This window comes from Rhinoderma darwinii, chromosome 1 (genome assembly GCF_050947455.1).
Source record: "Rhinoderma darwinii isolate aRhiDar2 chromosome 1, aRhiDar2.hap1, whole genome shotgun sequence".
Classification (NCBI taxonomy): domain Eukaryota; kingdom Metazoa; phylum Chordata; class Amphibia; order Anura; family Rhinodermatidae; genus Rhinoderma; species Rhinoderma darwinii.
In genome coordinates, this window is record NC_134687.1 from 6,562,959 (window position 1) to 6,579,118 (window position 16,160).

The following is a 16,160-nucleotide window of genomic DNA, read 5'->3' on the forward strand; positions in this document are numbered from 1 at the left end:
CTCTCCAAGTTATCTTAAACATAGGTGGACATGGACAGAGTCTCTAGCAAGGAGAGAGGATATACCTTACCACGAGGAAGGGATGCACCAAGAATCAGCTCGATAGGACAGTCATACGCCCGTTTCCGCCTCCCTCTCGATGAAGACATCTGAAAATGCAGCATAATGACCAGGTAATCCTGCCAATGACTGAGGCAGGGGAGGCTGAGCTGAACGAATCTGCACCAGGCAATGGCTGTGACACACGGGGGCCCCACTGGAGAACCTCTACAGAGTTCCAGTCCAGGACTGGGGCATGTAGTCGGAGCCAAGGCAGGCCCAGCAGCACGGAGTTAACGGCCTTTGATAGGACATAGAATGATAGAAGCTCGGAAGTGGAGAACCCCTACTTGGAGCCTCAGCGGCTTGATCACAGCTATAACTGGGTCAGGCAGAGGTAGTCCATTTACTGATGCAACTTTCAACGGCCTCTACAGAGGGGTTGTGGGTAATTGACGAAGGTCCACCAGGTCTCTACAAATGAAATTAGCAGTGGATCCAGAGTCCAGATATACAGAGACCTGATGCATTTTCTCACCGGACACTATGGTCACGTGTATGGACAATTTAGAAGGAAGTCCTTTTTTTTCTCTCTTCTACCAACCCTAGGCTTTGTGGCTTTTGGGGACACAGACGCACAAGATAACCGCCGAAGCCGCAATAAAGATAAAGTCCCGAAGTGCATCTTCATTGTCCCTCCTGGGTAGATAGCTTATATTGGTCCTTCCTCACAGACTTTTTAGAAGGATCGGCATCTGAGGACAGCAGGGGTTGCTGCAAGGTAGAGACCGGACAAGGAAGACCTCCCTCCCGACGAACCTCTTGGAGGCGTTCTCAGAGCCTTCTATCAATCCAGCCGGCCAGAAGGATGAGGTCATCCAGGGTAGATGGCAGATCTCGAGTGGCAAGTTCAACCTTAATTTTGGGGGACCGTCCATGCCAGAATTTAGCCACTAGGGCCTCATTGTTCCACAACATTTCTCCCGCCAGGGTGCGGAAGTGGATGGCGTACTCGCCCACGGAGATGTCTCCTTGGTGTAGGTTCAGCAAGGAAACCGCGGCAGAGGAGACTCATCCAGGCTCCTCAAACACCGTGCAAAATGTCCGGAGGAACTCCTGGAAGTCACGGGTCTCTGGTTCTTGTCTCTCCCAGATAGGGTTCGCCCATGCAAGGGCCATGCCAGTAAGAAGGGAGATGATGAAAGCGACCCTTGCGCCATCAGACGAAAATAACCTTGAATACAAGCTGAAGTGGATCTTGCACTGGTTCAAAAATCCACGACAGGTAGCCTGCGTCTCTATCATAGCGGTCAGGAAGTGGCAAAGCAAAATGAGGATCAACACTGCCAGGAGGTGTAGTCTGAGGATCAGAACTACCAGGAGGTGCAGTAGGAGGAACGGCAGCTTGAACCTCCTGCCGACATGCGAGAAAGTTCAATGCCTGGAGGAGTTAGTCCTGTCGAGACTGGAGGTCAAGCATATCTGCCCGCATCTCTTGTGACGTCGTCATGGTCTTGGATCGACCAGCGGGTTCCCTGGACTGAGCGTACTGTCACGTAGGGTTCGTGGACCCACTGGGCCGTACCGCCTTGGCGGTATGGCAGCTGGCGAACAGGGCGCAGGTCACAGGTCTATAGTTCGTATAGGATACCTGTGGCAGCTCGGATAGTAGCAAAACTGAAGAAAGAGTTAAAAAACACACGCCGCCAACATGGTGCAGGTTGCAAATTATTAGGGTCGAGCAAGAAATATGATTTGATAACGGCTCACCTATTGAAGTTGTGCTGCAACAAGCACAACAATGGTAATGACGTATAGGATGAAACTGCAGGTGGGTTCAGAAGACCGATCGCCTAGACAGGGGAACCGCTGGATGAGGATATAGGTGTATGCAAAAGTTTGAACCTAAAAAATAGCGCTGCTACCATCCAAGAAGGGAATCCAATAGTTCAAAATAAAACGACATTTCTTTGAACAAACATAAAACAGACTACGCGTTTCTAAGCCAAACTGGCATCTTCATCAGGTCAAATGTAAATGAACAGAACATCACACTGGTTTAAATAATGATTAAGGGTAGTATATTTCAGTGAAATATATAAATAAAACTGGATATTTTTTGGAGAGCGCTACTTGATATGAAGAAAAAGCAGATGGGTAATCATGAGTTGATTTATTATGCAACGCGTTTCAACGCAGGACATGCGTCTTCGTCAGGCAAAGAAATCGGTATAACAAAGCAGCACAGTGTACAATTTAAATATACAAAGGAAGATGGGGAGGGGTTAAAAAAACCGCCAAAAAACACATAGTAATTAAGAAGGTAAATAAGACCAGGTGTGTCTGACAGCATTAGGTACATATTCACATTTAAAAAACATTGAATGCGTTTAAAAAAGTGCATACATAGGGGTATATATGGATCAACAGCAGTGACAGCAGAGATAGAAAAACATAAAAACAGTCCCAACAAAGTGGAACATAGTATTTAAGGAACAGATGATGAACGGATGTAGAAGACAAAACGGGGAGGGTAATAGACCAGATGACATTTCAGAGCCTGAGAGAATTAGTACAATTAAGAGGCTTACCGCAGTTCAGAAGAGGCAATAAAAGGATGAACAAACAAATGAGAACACGATCGCGAAGAACACCGAAGTGCAGAGAGATAAGGCAGCAGTAAACAAATGCCGGCATAAACGTAGTCAAGACGACCACAGTAGCTACGGTGGCCGCAAAAGGAAAAAAAAGGTTAAAAGGCAAAGGGACAGCACAGACAGAAGATGTATCGCTACATGGCAAGGGGTAAGATAAAAAGGGATTATTACATTGTGATCATATTTTTTGGGGAATACAAAGGAAACAATGGTAAAGGGTAGTAGAATAGTTACAATAATAAGATTATCAATCCGATAAAAGGGAAAGTGGAGAGATAAGTTCATTCAGAGAAAGTGAATATGAAGGAAATATGAAATAAAGCATATATATAATAATAAATATATATCAATAAATACATATGAAAAATAAATATAGATTTGACATCTTAATATATTAATATAAAAATATAAAAATAGATACATAAATGTAATACATAACTTGGTCAAAGGTAGCACAAATATAATTCGGATAGGCTAATGGCAATCAGTCCAATGCAGATTCTGAAATATTACATAGTTACATAGTTACATAGTTACATAGTTAGTACGGCTGAAAAAAGACACATGTCCATCAAGTCCAACCAAGGGAAGGGAAAAGGGAAGGAAAAATTTCTACACATAGGAGCTAATATTTTTTTGTTCTAGGAAATTATCTAACCCTTTTTTAAAGCCATCTACTGTCCCTGCTGTGACCAGCTCCTGCGGTAGGCTATTCCATAAATTCACCGTTCTTACTGTAAAGAAGCCTTGTCGCCTCTGCAGCTTGAACCTTTTTTTCTCCAGACGGAGGGAGTGCCCCCTTGTTTTTTGAGGGGGTTTTACAAGGAACAGGATATCACCATATTTTTTGTATGTGCCATTAATATATTTATATAAGTTAATCATGTCCCCCCTTAGTCGTCTTTTTTCAAGGCTAAATAGGTTTAATTCTTTCAATCTTTTCTCATAACTTAAATTCTCCATGCCCCTTATTAGCTTCGTTGCTCTTCTTTGTATTTTTTCCAACTCCAGGGCATCCTTTCTATGAACTGGAGCCCAGAACTGAACTGCATATTCTAGATGGGGCCTCACTAATGCTTTGTAAAGTGGCAATATTACATCTCTGTCCCGCGAGTCCATGCCTCTTTTAATACACGACAATATCTTGCTGGCCTTTGAAGCAGCTGATTGACACTGCATGCTGTTATTGAGTTTATGATTTACAAGAACACCCAGATCCTTCTCAACAAGTGAATCCGCCAGTGTAGCGCCCCCTAGGACATATGATGCATGCAGGTTGTTGGTACCCAGATGCATAACTTTACATTTATCTACATTAAACTTCATCTGCCAAGTGGACGCCCAAACACTTAGTTTGTTTAAATCTGCCTGTAATTCATGAACATCTTCCATAGTCTGAACTATATTACATAGCTTGGTGTCATCTGCAAAAATAGAAATAGTGCTATTAATCCCATCCTCTATATCATTAATAAATAAGTTGAATAATAGTGGTCCCAGCACTGAACCCTGGGGTACACCACTTATAACCGGTGACCATTCAGAGAAGGAATCATTGACCACAACTCTCTGGATACGGTCCTTGAGCCAATTCTCAATCCAATTACAAACTATATTTTCTAAACCTATAGTCCGTAATTTACCCATTAGGCGTCTATGGGGGACAGTGTCAAATGCCTTTGCAAAGTCCAAAAACACTAAATCCACAGCGGCCCCTCTGTCTAGACTTCTGCTTACCTCTTCATAAAAACAGATTAGGTTAGTTTGACAACTTCTGTCCTTAGTAAAACCATGCTGGCTGTCACTTATAATGCTATTTATTGTCACATAATCCTGTATATAGTCCCTCAATAGCCCCTCAAACATTTTCCCCACGATGGATGTTAAGCTTACTGGTCTATAATTACCCGGGGAAGACCTAGAGCCCTTTTTGAAAATAGGCACCACATTTGCCCTGCGCCAGTCCCTTGGCACTATACCAGTCACTAGAGATTCTCTGAATATTAAGAAAAGGGGGACAGAAATAACTGAACTAAGCTCTTTAAGAATTCTAGGGTGTAACCCATCTGGTCCCGGAGCCTTGTGCACATTTATTTTATTTAATTTAGCTTGGACCATCTCTACATTCATCCAATTCAGTATATCAGCCGATATATTAACAGCACTGGCACCGGCTACATCAGCTGCTCTTTCTTCTGTTGTATATACAGAGCTAAAGAACCCATTTAGTAACTCTGCCTTCTCTTGATCCCCTGTGATCAACTCCCCACAAGGCTGCAGACACGACAACTTAAAAATCCAATAATTCTCCCTTTGTTTCAGTCTATTGTACCTATCGTTATCACTAACCGGAATAACTTCAATGGGGGTGACACAAATATTACTAAAGTCCCTATTATGAACAGTTAAGAAGTGTCGTGAAACACTATGTTTTAAAAAACCGGTTTTCACATTGAATCTATGCTTGTTGATTCTGCACCGCAGTTGTTGGGTTGTTCTCCCCACGTATTGCAGGTTGCAGGAGCATTTCAGGAGATAAATGACGTAACTATTACTGCAGTTGATAAACGTTTTGATAGGAAAAGATTCGTTTGTGACGGCTGAAGTAAAGGACGTGTAGCCATGGGTGATGTTACTACAGCACAAGCATCTCTGGTGGCCACATCTATAGGAACCAACAACAGGTGGAAAGGGGTTAGACTTTTTTACCGATATTTGTTTCAGTCTACTTGGTGCTATAATATTGCGTATAGTCCCCGATCTTCTATAGGTTATTTTAGGTTTATCCGGTAAAATTTCTTTGAGATAAGGGTCACTTTTGAGTATGTGCCAGTGTTTATTTAAGATTTTAGTACATGCATTACTGCCACAATTAAACGAGGTGATGAAATTATGATTAAAATTACTAGCAGAGGCAGATGCCGTTTTATTATCATTTGATGAAATACACAAATCTTGTGTCAGTAGACTGGCCTTGGACATGGCACCTTGGATGAGACTAACGGGATAATGCTTATCTTTAAAACGTTTTTTTAGGATATTACACTCTGATTTGAATTGCCCATTATCTGAGCAGTTCTTCCTAATACGTCTGAATTGTCCAAACGGTATATTTTTTAGCCATGAGGGATGATGTGCACTTTTAAAATCAAGGTAACTGTTCACGTCCACGGATTTAAAATGCGTTCGTGTATTAAAAGTACCCTTGTTATCCTTATTGATGGTAAGATCCAGAAAGTCAATTGAGGTAGTGGAAAAATTGTGTGTGAAGGTAAGACCAAAATCATTCTGATTTAAAAGGTTAATAAAAGCAGTAGCATTAGTAGCATCACCCTTCCAAATAAAAAATAAATCATCTATGTAACGACGGTAAAAAATAATATTGTCACTAATGATGATTTATTTTTTATTTGGAAGGGTGATGCTACTAATGCTGGATTATTGAATTATTGGATTATTGAATTATTGGATTTTTAAGTTGTCGTGTCTGCAGCCTTGTGGTCTTAATGATATTTCAGAATCTGCATTGGACTGATTGCCATTAGCCTATCCGAATTATATTTGTGCTACCTTTGACCAAGTTATGTATTACATTTATGTATCTATTTTTATATTTTTATATTAATATATTAAGATGTCAAATCTATATTTATTTTTCATATGTATTTATTGATATATATTTATTATTATATATATGCTTTATTTCATATTTCCTTCATATTCACTTTCTCTGAATGAACTTATCTCTCCACTTTCCCTTTTATCGGATTGATAATCTTATTATTGTAACTATTCTACTACCCTTTACCATTGTTTCCTTTGTATTCCCCAAAAAATATGATCACAATGTAATAATCCCTTTTTATCTTACCCCTTGCCATGTAGCGATACATCTTCTGTCTGTGCTGTCCCTTTGCCTTTTAACCTTTTTTTTCCTTTTGCGGCCACCGTAGCTACTGTGGTCGTCTTGACTACGTTTATGCCGGCATTTGTTTACTGCTGCCTTATCTCTCTGCACTTCGGTGTTCTTCGCGATCGTGTTCTCATTTGTTTGTTCATCCTTTTATTGCCTCTTCTGAACTGCGGTAAGCCTCTTAATTGTACTAATTCTCTCAGGCTCTGAAATGTCATCTGGTCTATTACCCTCCCCGTTTTGTCTTCTACATCCGTTCATCATCTGTTCCTTAAATACTATGTTCCACTTTGTTGGGACTGTTTTTATGTTTTTCTATCTCTGCTGTCACTGCTGTTGATCCATATATACCCCTATGTATGCACTTTTTTAAACGCATTCAATGTTTTTTAAATGTGAATATGTACCTAATGCTGTCAGACACACCTGGTCTTATTTACCTTCTTAATTACTATGTGTTTTTTGGCGGTTTTTTTAACCCCTCCCCATCTTCCTTTGTATATTTAAATTGTACACTGTGCTGCTTTGTTATACCGATTTCTTTGCCTGACGAAGACGCATGTCCTGCGTTGAAACGCGTTGCATAATAAATCAACTCATGATTACCCATCTGCTTTTTCTTCATATCAAGTAGCGCTCTCCAAAAAATATCCAGTTTTATTTATATATTTCACTGAAATATACTACCCTTACTCTCCTGCGGCTCAATCACATTGATGCCGGTACCTGGATACGGAAAGCTGCAACCTGGCTTCATCTAACGGACTTTTTCATTAAGCTGTACCTGCCAGTACTAGCTTTTATGGTTTATCTTGCACCATGTGGCGCTGTGTACGTTTTTCTCTCTTCAGATACATTAAATAATGATTGGCAGTACAAATAGGTAACACACCGTGACAAACAAAACGCTAAAAACTGTTTGAAAATAACAGCCTGCTATGTCATAATGTTGATGTGAAGAAAAAAAGGCATTAAAGTTGGCCGTTGTAGAACAACATAAGATATAAAATTCCAATAAAGAAACCAATACATTTATAAAAACAATGTTTGCAACGATAAAACATATATAGTGGATAAAACAATATAAAAGGAAAGCTGCATATATAAGACACGGTGATTGCTATCGGGGACTGGAGGTATATCAATCATCCAGCTAATCAATATATGAAAACAAAATTAAGATAAACGGAGCGATGTATTCACTAAAATGAATAAAATCCTTAGAATAGAAAAGTAATTATAAGTGTAATGATGTTTACATACCGTCCGGTGCAGGCACTGTTGGAGGCAGCTACGGGTAACACAGGTGAGCGCTCGGCTGAGCATCCCTGGAATCATAGCAACGCCAATTAAAAGACAGCAGAGGAACGGCGGCCGAAGGCGGCCAAACAGATATAGAGTAAACACAGACGGATTCGATGAGGGACGTCAAGCAGAATCAAGGTAAGGGACGTAGCATAGTGCATACTGTGTTCTAAAGGAAGTGTTGAGTAGCGGTAAGGAGATTGTTCTTCCGTACAACATTTGCATAAATATATATATTTTTATAAAAAACATATATATCTTGTTTGAAACATAAACAATAAAATGTAAACCTAGGTCTATATATATGTGGGGCACAACAGCAACTGACTAGGTTTATAACAAACAGAAAAGATAAACTGTAATATGTGACATACCTTATATATAATATAATGTGAAATATGGACAATACATCCATAAGACAGATAGTAAGATATCAATGTAAAAGCAAATTTAGTAAACTGTTCAGGAGGATGTATCACATAAAAATAAAGATAAAAACACCTATGGATCACAAAATAATAACATAAAATTGTACTAACTTTATGTTTGTATATAAAGAAGGAGTTTAGAGGACTAATCTAGGGCAGTTTCGGAGAGCTCATTCAGTCCTTCAGGATGTAAGCAAGCCATTTTAAAAACCCAAAAGTTTTTATGTTGCTTGAGTCTAGTAAATCTGTCAGGTGTATGAACATTAATTTGTTCTATTGGGGTGATGGAAATAACATTAAAATTACGCTTGTGTACAGTAGTGAGGTGCCTTGAAACGTTTTTTTTTAAAAGACCAATACGGGTATTAGAACGGTCTTTATTGATTCTTCATCTTAGTGTTTGTACAGTCCTCCCTATGTATTGGAGTTTGCAGGAACATTCAAGTAGGTATATCACAAAGTCACTACTGCAATACATAAATGATTTTATTGGGAAAGTTTCTCCAGTGGTTGTTGAAGTAAAGGAACTAATACGGTGTTAAATATTGGAACAGCCGAGACATCTATTGTAGTTACATCGATAGGAGCCCTTTAGTGATGGGAACAAACCTGTAACTTTAGGTGCTAGGGGACGTAATCTGCTAGGAGCAATGAGATTCCTAAGCGTGTGCGATCTCCTAAATGTAATTGACGGACAATCTAGAAGGAATTTTTTTAGGTGTATATCACTCATAACAATGTGCCAATGTTTGTTTAAACGCTCTTGTATGGAATTATTAGCAATGTTAAATGAAGTTATGAAGTTATGTTTTGTAACATATGCTTTAGATCAAGAAATGGATGGTTCTATACGGGAATCTTGGGAGAGTGTACTAGCTTTTTCTAAAGCCCCCTTAATAAGACTGCTTGGGAAAAATTTTCTTTAAACCTTTTTGATAAGATTTCACTTTCTTGTAAAAATTGTTCATTGTTGGAACAATTTTTTCGAATCCGCCTGTACTAACCAAAAGGTATATTCCTAAACCAGGCTGGAAAGTGTGCATTTCTATAATCTAGGTAGCTATTTACATCTGTTGGTTTAAAATAAGTGTTTGTAATCATGGTTCCATTGGCATCTTTGCTGATTGTAAGATCCAGAAAATTAATGCAGGTAGGAGAGAATTCATGTGTAAAAGACAGACCATATTCGGTAGTGTTTAAAAATTCGATAAAATTATTGGCATCATCCTGGCTACCATTCCATATAAAAAAGAGATCGTCCATATAGCGTCTGTAAAATAAAATATGTTTGGAAAAAATGTGTTCGGCTGAAATGTAGCGTTCCTCAAAAGACCCCATGTACACATTTGCATAAGTGTTTGCAAAGCGGGACCCCATTGCTACTCCACGTATTTGCTTGTATAGAAGACCATTAAAATAAAACATTATGACAAAGAATAAAATCAATACAATCAGATAAAAAGGAGATTTGCTCATTAGGAATCTTAGGATTGCATACTAGAAAAGACATAGTCGCAGGGATCCCCTTATCGTGGGGAATGTTGGTGTACAATGAAGTGATATCTGCGGTTAAGAAATTCAAGGTTGATAAATTATGTATGGAGTTAAATTCCCGTAAATCTTTAATTAACTGGGTTGAGTCTTTTAAATAAGATGGGAGTGACGATACGAATGGCTGTAAATGTAAATCAATAAAATGTGATAAGTTACTCGTTAATAATCCAATGCCTGAAATTGTGGGGTGACCTGGTGGGGAAGTAGCAGACTTATGTATTTTGGGTAAATGGTACAAGAAAGGAAGGAAAAGGCACATTAAAAAAGTTTCTTTCTTTTTTGTTTAGTAAACCCTTATGGAAGGCTGTATCGATTAATGATTTATATTCCACTGTATATTTAGATATGGGATTGTGTTCTAGTTTCTTGTAAAATGTGGTGTCCGTCAAATGTCTTAGAGCTTCGCTAATGTAATCCGATCTATTTTGAATGACAATTCCTCCGCCTTTATCAGCAGATCTGAAGACTATTGTTTTGTTCATTGACAGGGATTTGATGGCCTTTCGTTCAAAGGAATGTATGTTGTCAGGGGATAGTATCTAAATTAAGAGGTTGGAGATCGTTATTCACCAATGTTGAAAATATATCTATAGCTGATCCATGTTGATGTGTGGGGCAAAAATTCGATTTAGGTCGTACGTCCTCAGAAAGAGCAGTATTGTTAATTTTGGGTGATATATCATGAGGGGAAGAGGTAGGGTTGATAGAAAAAAAACGTGAAAGGGTCAATTTTCTAATGAATTTATTAGGATACATAAAAAGATTAAAGCTGTTGGGGCATGATTTGGGGCAAAAGGATAAACCCTTGGATAATAGATTTATCTCATTGGGATTGAGGACATGACTTGATAAGTTGAAGATTTTCAGTGTTTCATTTTGTTCTTTTTGGGTTTGGTGGGTAGTTTTGCATTTATGTCTTCCTCCTCTACATCCCCTATACCAATGTCTAACTTTCTTTTGGATGAAATTTTCTTTTTGAGGTGTTAGTGATATATTTGAAACCTTCCACCGCAGGACTTGATATTTTGTATACTCTACAAGAATTTGTAATTAAATCACTGGAATAGGACTAGAGTTTCGTTTAAAATGTAACTTTTACTTGTAACATATTTAAAAAGTGTGTAAAACAAAAGACACACCAGGACAAGACTGTTTACAAAAAAATCTTCCTTGTTGTAAAGGAGATGTAGTGCTCCATGCAAAAAAAATGTCAATTCAATATTGGTGATATTATCATTTCTTTGCAGAGTTTGAGAAAATGCTCCAAATTGTTGCAAAACATGTGAGTGATCTATTTCCCAGGAGGATAAATATAAATCTCTGTGGGGTAATGACCCCTCCTACCCGTTCCGTAGTGTGTTAAAGTCCTGTTCCGTTCTTATGGCTGGGGACTGGGAAGCCTCACTAGTAGTATAGAGCTACATAAGTCGTCAAACTAGTTTTGACAAGTGCCACGCCCTTTAGGGCGTGGCTAGGGTGTGGCTAACATAGTGTCACGCCCCTATCCTTTGATCTTTGCTGTTTGGCGCCGTCCCAGACCACGCCCTTCTGATTCCGGTACACGCCCTTTCCAGTACCGGCGGTCCCACGACCACTCCCTTCCGGTTCATTGACACGCCTCTTCCGGTACCGGAGTTCCCCAGACCACGCCCTTCCGGTTAATTGACACGCCTCTTCCGGTACCGGCGTTCCCAAGACCACGACCTTCCGGTTCAGTGACATGCCTCTTCCGGAACCGGCGTACCGCAGACCACACACTTCCGGTTCCGGTAGGTGAACCCCGCCTCTTCCGGAACAGCATCATATGACGTGGACGTAGAAGGATTGTGATTGGTGCTCTCTGAAGCCATGCGGTGATTGGTGCATACGGAATTGTGGGCGTGTTCATGCCCGTAGAATGAATGTGATTGGTGGTCGCTGAAGCCGTGATGTGATTGGTGCGTACCGAGTTGTGGGCGTGTTCATTGAACAGAAACATGCCCTGACATGCCTGGAAAGTATCCGAACATGTTTTCTGCGGTTTTCTGAAACTATAAGTATAGCTGTGCGCATGACAGGGTTACATTTTGAATAATGAATGTGATTGGTGCTCGCTGTAACCAAGGCATGACCAGGGTTATATCTGAACACGTTATTCACAAATTATTTGAATAAAAGCTCATTTTGTTCTTTTTGTATAAACACATAAAATTGCTGGGTAAATTTATTGTAAAAAAATAAAATAAAATAAAAAATAAAACAATGTTTAAAAGGTTTACCTGGGGTGGGATTCGAAACCACGACGGCTTTTACGCCGATTGGATTTTTAAGTCCAACGCCTTAGACCACTCGGCCACCCTGGTATAGGATGGATAATGTGGAAATAGAATAATATGAAGAAGTGCATTAAGGAGCTGATTCAGATGGAATTTTAGTATAGGATGGATAATGTGGAAATAGAATAATATGAAGAAGTGCATTAAGGAGATGATTCAGATGGAATTTTAGTTCAGTCGTAGCTAACATTGCGAAGCCAATGTACAGCTGACGTAGTCAACCATGAAGGTAATGTCAAAACCAAATAAAAAGCAGACGTATATTTCAACATACATTAGTTTATTTTATAAAAACAAAGGCATACTACAGTTGAAAAGGTTGACATAATATATGTCAGGCAAATAATGGCATTTTTATAAAAAGACGCATTTACAGCATATTTACAGAACAAATAAACGTACAGATCAAAATACACAGGAACAACAAATATTTGCAGCGAGACAATGACATTAGCCGTCGAAAGCCACAACTCTGTGGTTACATAGTTAACCAATTTACAACAGGCAATAACCTATCAAAGCGTCTTCTTGACAGTGACCGACCTGGGAGTCCCGATAAACTTGGGGATCCTAAAGAAACATTGAGGGGTGTAGAATGTCTTTTCTGAAGTGTTAAGGTCTCAGTCACGGGCGAATTATCAGACATATTGTTAAGCATTTTTAAATGGTCCAGACGCTGTCTAGTAGAGGCATTAACAACAATTGTAGATGGCACATTTAACTCCGCCATGGAACCCAGAAAAGTGTTCCAACCGGCAGGGGCTTTGCTTGCGGTAATGTTACGGTTCTGTGTGACAGTGCGGATTAAGTCCAGTATATTAGAGCCGGGTATAACACTGCCTTTATAAACAAATTCACCTTTGTCATTCCAGGATGTAGTCTGCTTGGCTTGTGACATTTTACCGAGTAACAATGCAGTATTTTTCTTATAGCGGTCGTTTACAGAGCTAATAATCTCACTAATCACAGGATCGGCGATGTCCAAAGATTTCAACGGGGGAGATTGTAAAGGCGGTGGCATTGTTGGGTCTGATACTTCAGGAGGCATTAAAAGAGTTAAGCTTGTCTTTTCCTGTTTAAGTTGCTTAGCATGCAACAAGTATTTCTGCAGCACAGTTGAATACCTCTTGATCTTTTCATCTTCTGATAAATTGCTTTTTTGAAGTATCTCAGAAATTTCTGAATCGAGTCTTTGTGTAAACGACATATGTTTGTCGTCGTTATTGAGAGAATTTCTCTGTAAATGCTCCAAATCGTGTTTAGGAACTATGTACATTTTCTCTGCATATTCCATTATCGGTTATTCAGAAGTCCAGTCAACAGAGGCATAGCAAAACCCAGCAGGGAGCCAATAAAACCGCCCGACTGCTTCACAAGGCGCTTACGCTTGGCAAATGAGCATTTCCTACTGCTTAGGGTTTGTATAACATTACGCCACTTTTTGAGAATACCTACATGGCGTGGTTTTAAGGGTATTTTGCCTTTTAGCACATTGAGAGCTATTTCGCATATAGCAGTTACCAAATCATTCGAAGCACCGCACAAAATAGTCTTTCTTTGATGCGGCGCTGCACTCATTAGAGCTTTTAAGCTCTGCCTATTGCGACGTATCTGCTCAGACATACCTACAGCCTTTAAAGGATCTTACACGAATGAATCTAACCCAGAAAGTCAGCGCCTTTTAGATTTTCCTTTATAAACGTATAAAGAGGGCGTGTCAGGCGGGAAGAGACCGGTTCTTAAACGGTACTCATCAGGAGTTGCAGCCCTTAAATCCACCAGTAAATAACCGTAGGATTTATGGGTAGCGTCTTCAAAAGCCTCTAAAAATAACTGTTACTTTCCAGGGTACATTTGGCGGGCTAAAGTTGTTATTTGTAGTTTGTCCCTGGGGTTTTTAAAAAGAACCATATACTTTGTGTTTAAATTAATAGTGCGACTGCTTTTACCTTGACAAAATATATTCTGTACTAGGTACATGATGCTGAGGTTTCTGTGGTGCACATACTTGGTGAATGCTTTTTCAAGCTCAGAGCTATCGCCAGCAACGTCCATCAGGTCATCAACAATTGTTAAATTAACTTTACTAGGCAGAAACAAATCATCATCGTTAAAAGATTATGGCAGCCCCTCCCTAAAGTGAATATTGGCTATCGTACGTAATAAATTGTCATACAAAGGCTGCCAGCAAGAATAAAACCATACAATGTTATCAGGTCTATGCGACAATGCCGCGCTGTCGTTGTGTAAAAGTTGCATAACAAAATAGATCTTACCTGAATTAGATGGGCCAGACAGTATGCATGAAAATGGATGTTGTAGTCTTACATCCATTACAATAAAAACTCAATAACCAAAAGGTATAGTGGTAAAGTCGGATTTGAAAATACGTTTGGTGTATACAAATTTCTGTGTTTTCTGCAAAGGTCGTGTCTCTATCTGCCAATGACGTTTATTTCTGACAATGCCCGTCTGACGAACCACAATTTTTTTTTGTTCCTCGGGGTCAGGGTGTAAAGGATAGTCCAACACTAGATCTTTTAAACTGTCAAAGTTAATGAGCTCCACATTGGCGGCGTTCAGGGTTATGCCTTTCACTTTTAGAGTCGTCTTACCAGTCGTTAATTTGTATCCGTAACTCTTGGGGCCTGCAGATACATATTCTGTAATGTAGGTGTTGTTAGGCAGCTCACTAGTCAGGTCACCTAGATAATCACCCAACGGAGGATTCCAGTCATCCTTTTTGCTGACAAAAATAACAGAGTCAGTATCATGGTAGAGACATCTCTCTTGCAGGGCGTCCAAAACATTGTACAACTCTAGGCGGGCATAAGCGGTCGTAAAGCAAGCAATGAAAACATTTAGGACATTTAGGACAAGCTTTTGCGTTCTTCCAACTGATCATTGCTGTCTCATCATCTAAAAAATCCAATGAAGACACCTCGTATTGTTGCAAAAATGTGTAAGCAAAAAGCACATCAGGGTTTGTCACAATACTTGTGTTTAGTAAATTAGAAACTTGACCAAATTTTCCCCACAAAGAGTTTAGAAACAGTTTTGCAATCTGTCTTTTGGCCGGATTAACCTCTATTTTTTCTTTACGCAGTCTAATGCCCTCCTTTACTTCAAATGCATTAATGTATTGGTCTTTTTTTACAGCATCTGTACACCATGAGGGAAAACCTGAAGCCTCCTGTTTATCCCGAGATGTACTTTAATGTAAGATTCAAACAATTTAGTTGTCGATGCTTCAAAGTGCCGAATTTCAAAAATTTCACAAAGCGTGTAACCTTTCTTTAATGCCTTTTGAATTTCAATAGTGCACCAAGTACCAGTCAGTGACCACTCATCATCCGTGTGTATGCAAGGGGTCGTCAGTTCATTAGTAGCACAAGTACGGCACAAGGGGAACAGGAGCTTGTTATTCATTTTAACAGGCAGGACCGGAAAATATAAACCTCGCGGCGGGCAAACTTTTACTCTAGTAATGCCAAAGTACGTGTCAAAATGCTTAAAATGATCATAAATGATAACTGGATGGCCGACAGGATACTGCTTAGTTTTGTTGACATAGGGGTACAAACTGGTGAAATCATAGTAGTGTATACGCTCACCAGGGGCAGTTTTGTGGTATAATTTAATAGCGTTGGTACGGCCACCATAAAGAGCATCACGGGGATTCATAAGCTGTGGGAAACTTTTTTCAAGAAGAAAAACTTGTAAGTCTTTGTCCGTCTCTAGCATACTAACCCAGTCATGTTCCCACATTTCACGCACCTCATAACCATTACATTTTAGAAAATGAGTTTTGACATTCGTTTTGTGATACAATTGACCGTAGGTTGTCTGTGTCACATTGTTAAAAGCTTTTTCATTGTAGCACACAGGACAGCCGTGAAAAAAACAGCCCTGGAATTCAAAGGCGATCTTACAGCCATTAATTAGCGCA

General features: G+C 39.5%; 1 long non-coding RNA gene and 1 other non-coding gene across 2 annotated transcripts; one reads left to right on the top strand and one right to left on the bottom strand.

Annotated features, from left to right (window-relative positions):
• The first annotated feature begins 6,716 nt into the window (after nucleotides 1-6,716).
• Nucleotides 6,717-15,709, top strand: LOC142713863 (uncharacterized). Its single transcript, XR_012870222.1, has 4 exons — nucleotides 6,717-6,781; nucleotides 7,885-8,052; nucleotides 15,371-15,430; nucleotides 15,532-15,709. It is a non-coding gene; the product is annotated as an uncharacterized LOC142713863 (long non-coding RNA).
• TRNAL-UAA (transfer RNA leucine (anticodon UAA)) lies at nucleotides 12,152-12,238 on the bottom strand. Its single transcript has one exon. It is a non-coding gene; the product is annotated as a tRNA-Leu (tRNA).
• Nucleotides 15,710-16,160: the final 451 nt, after the last annotated feature.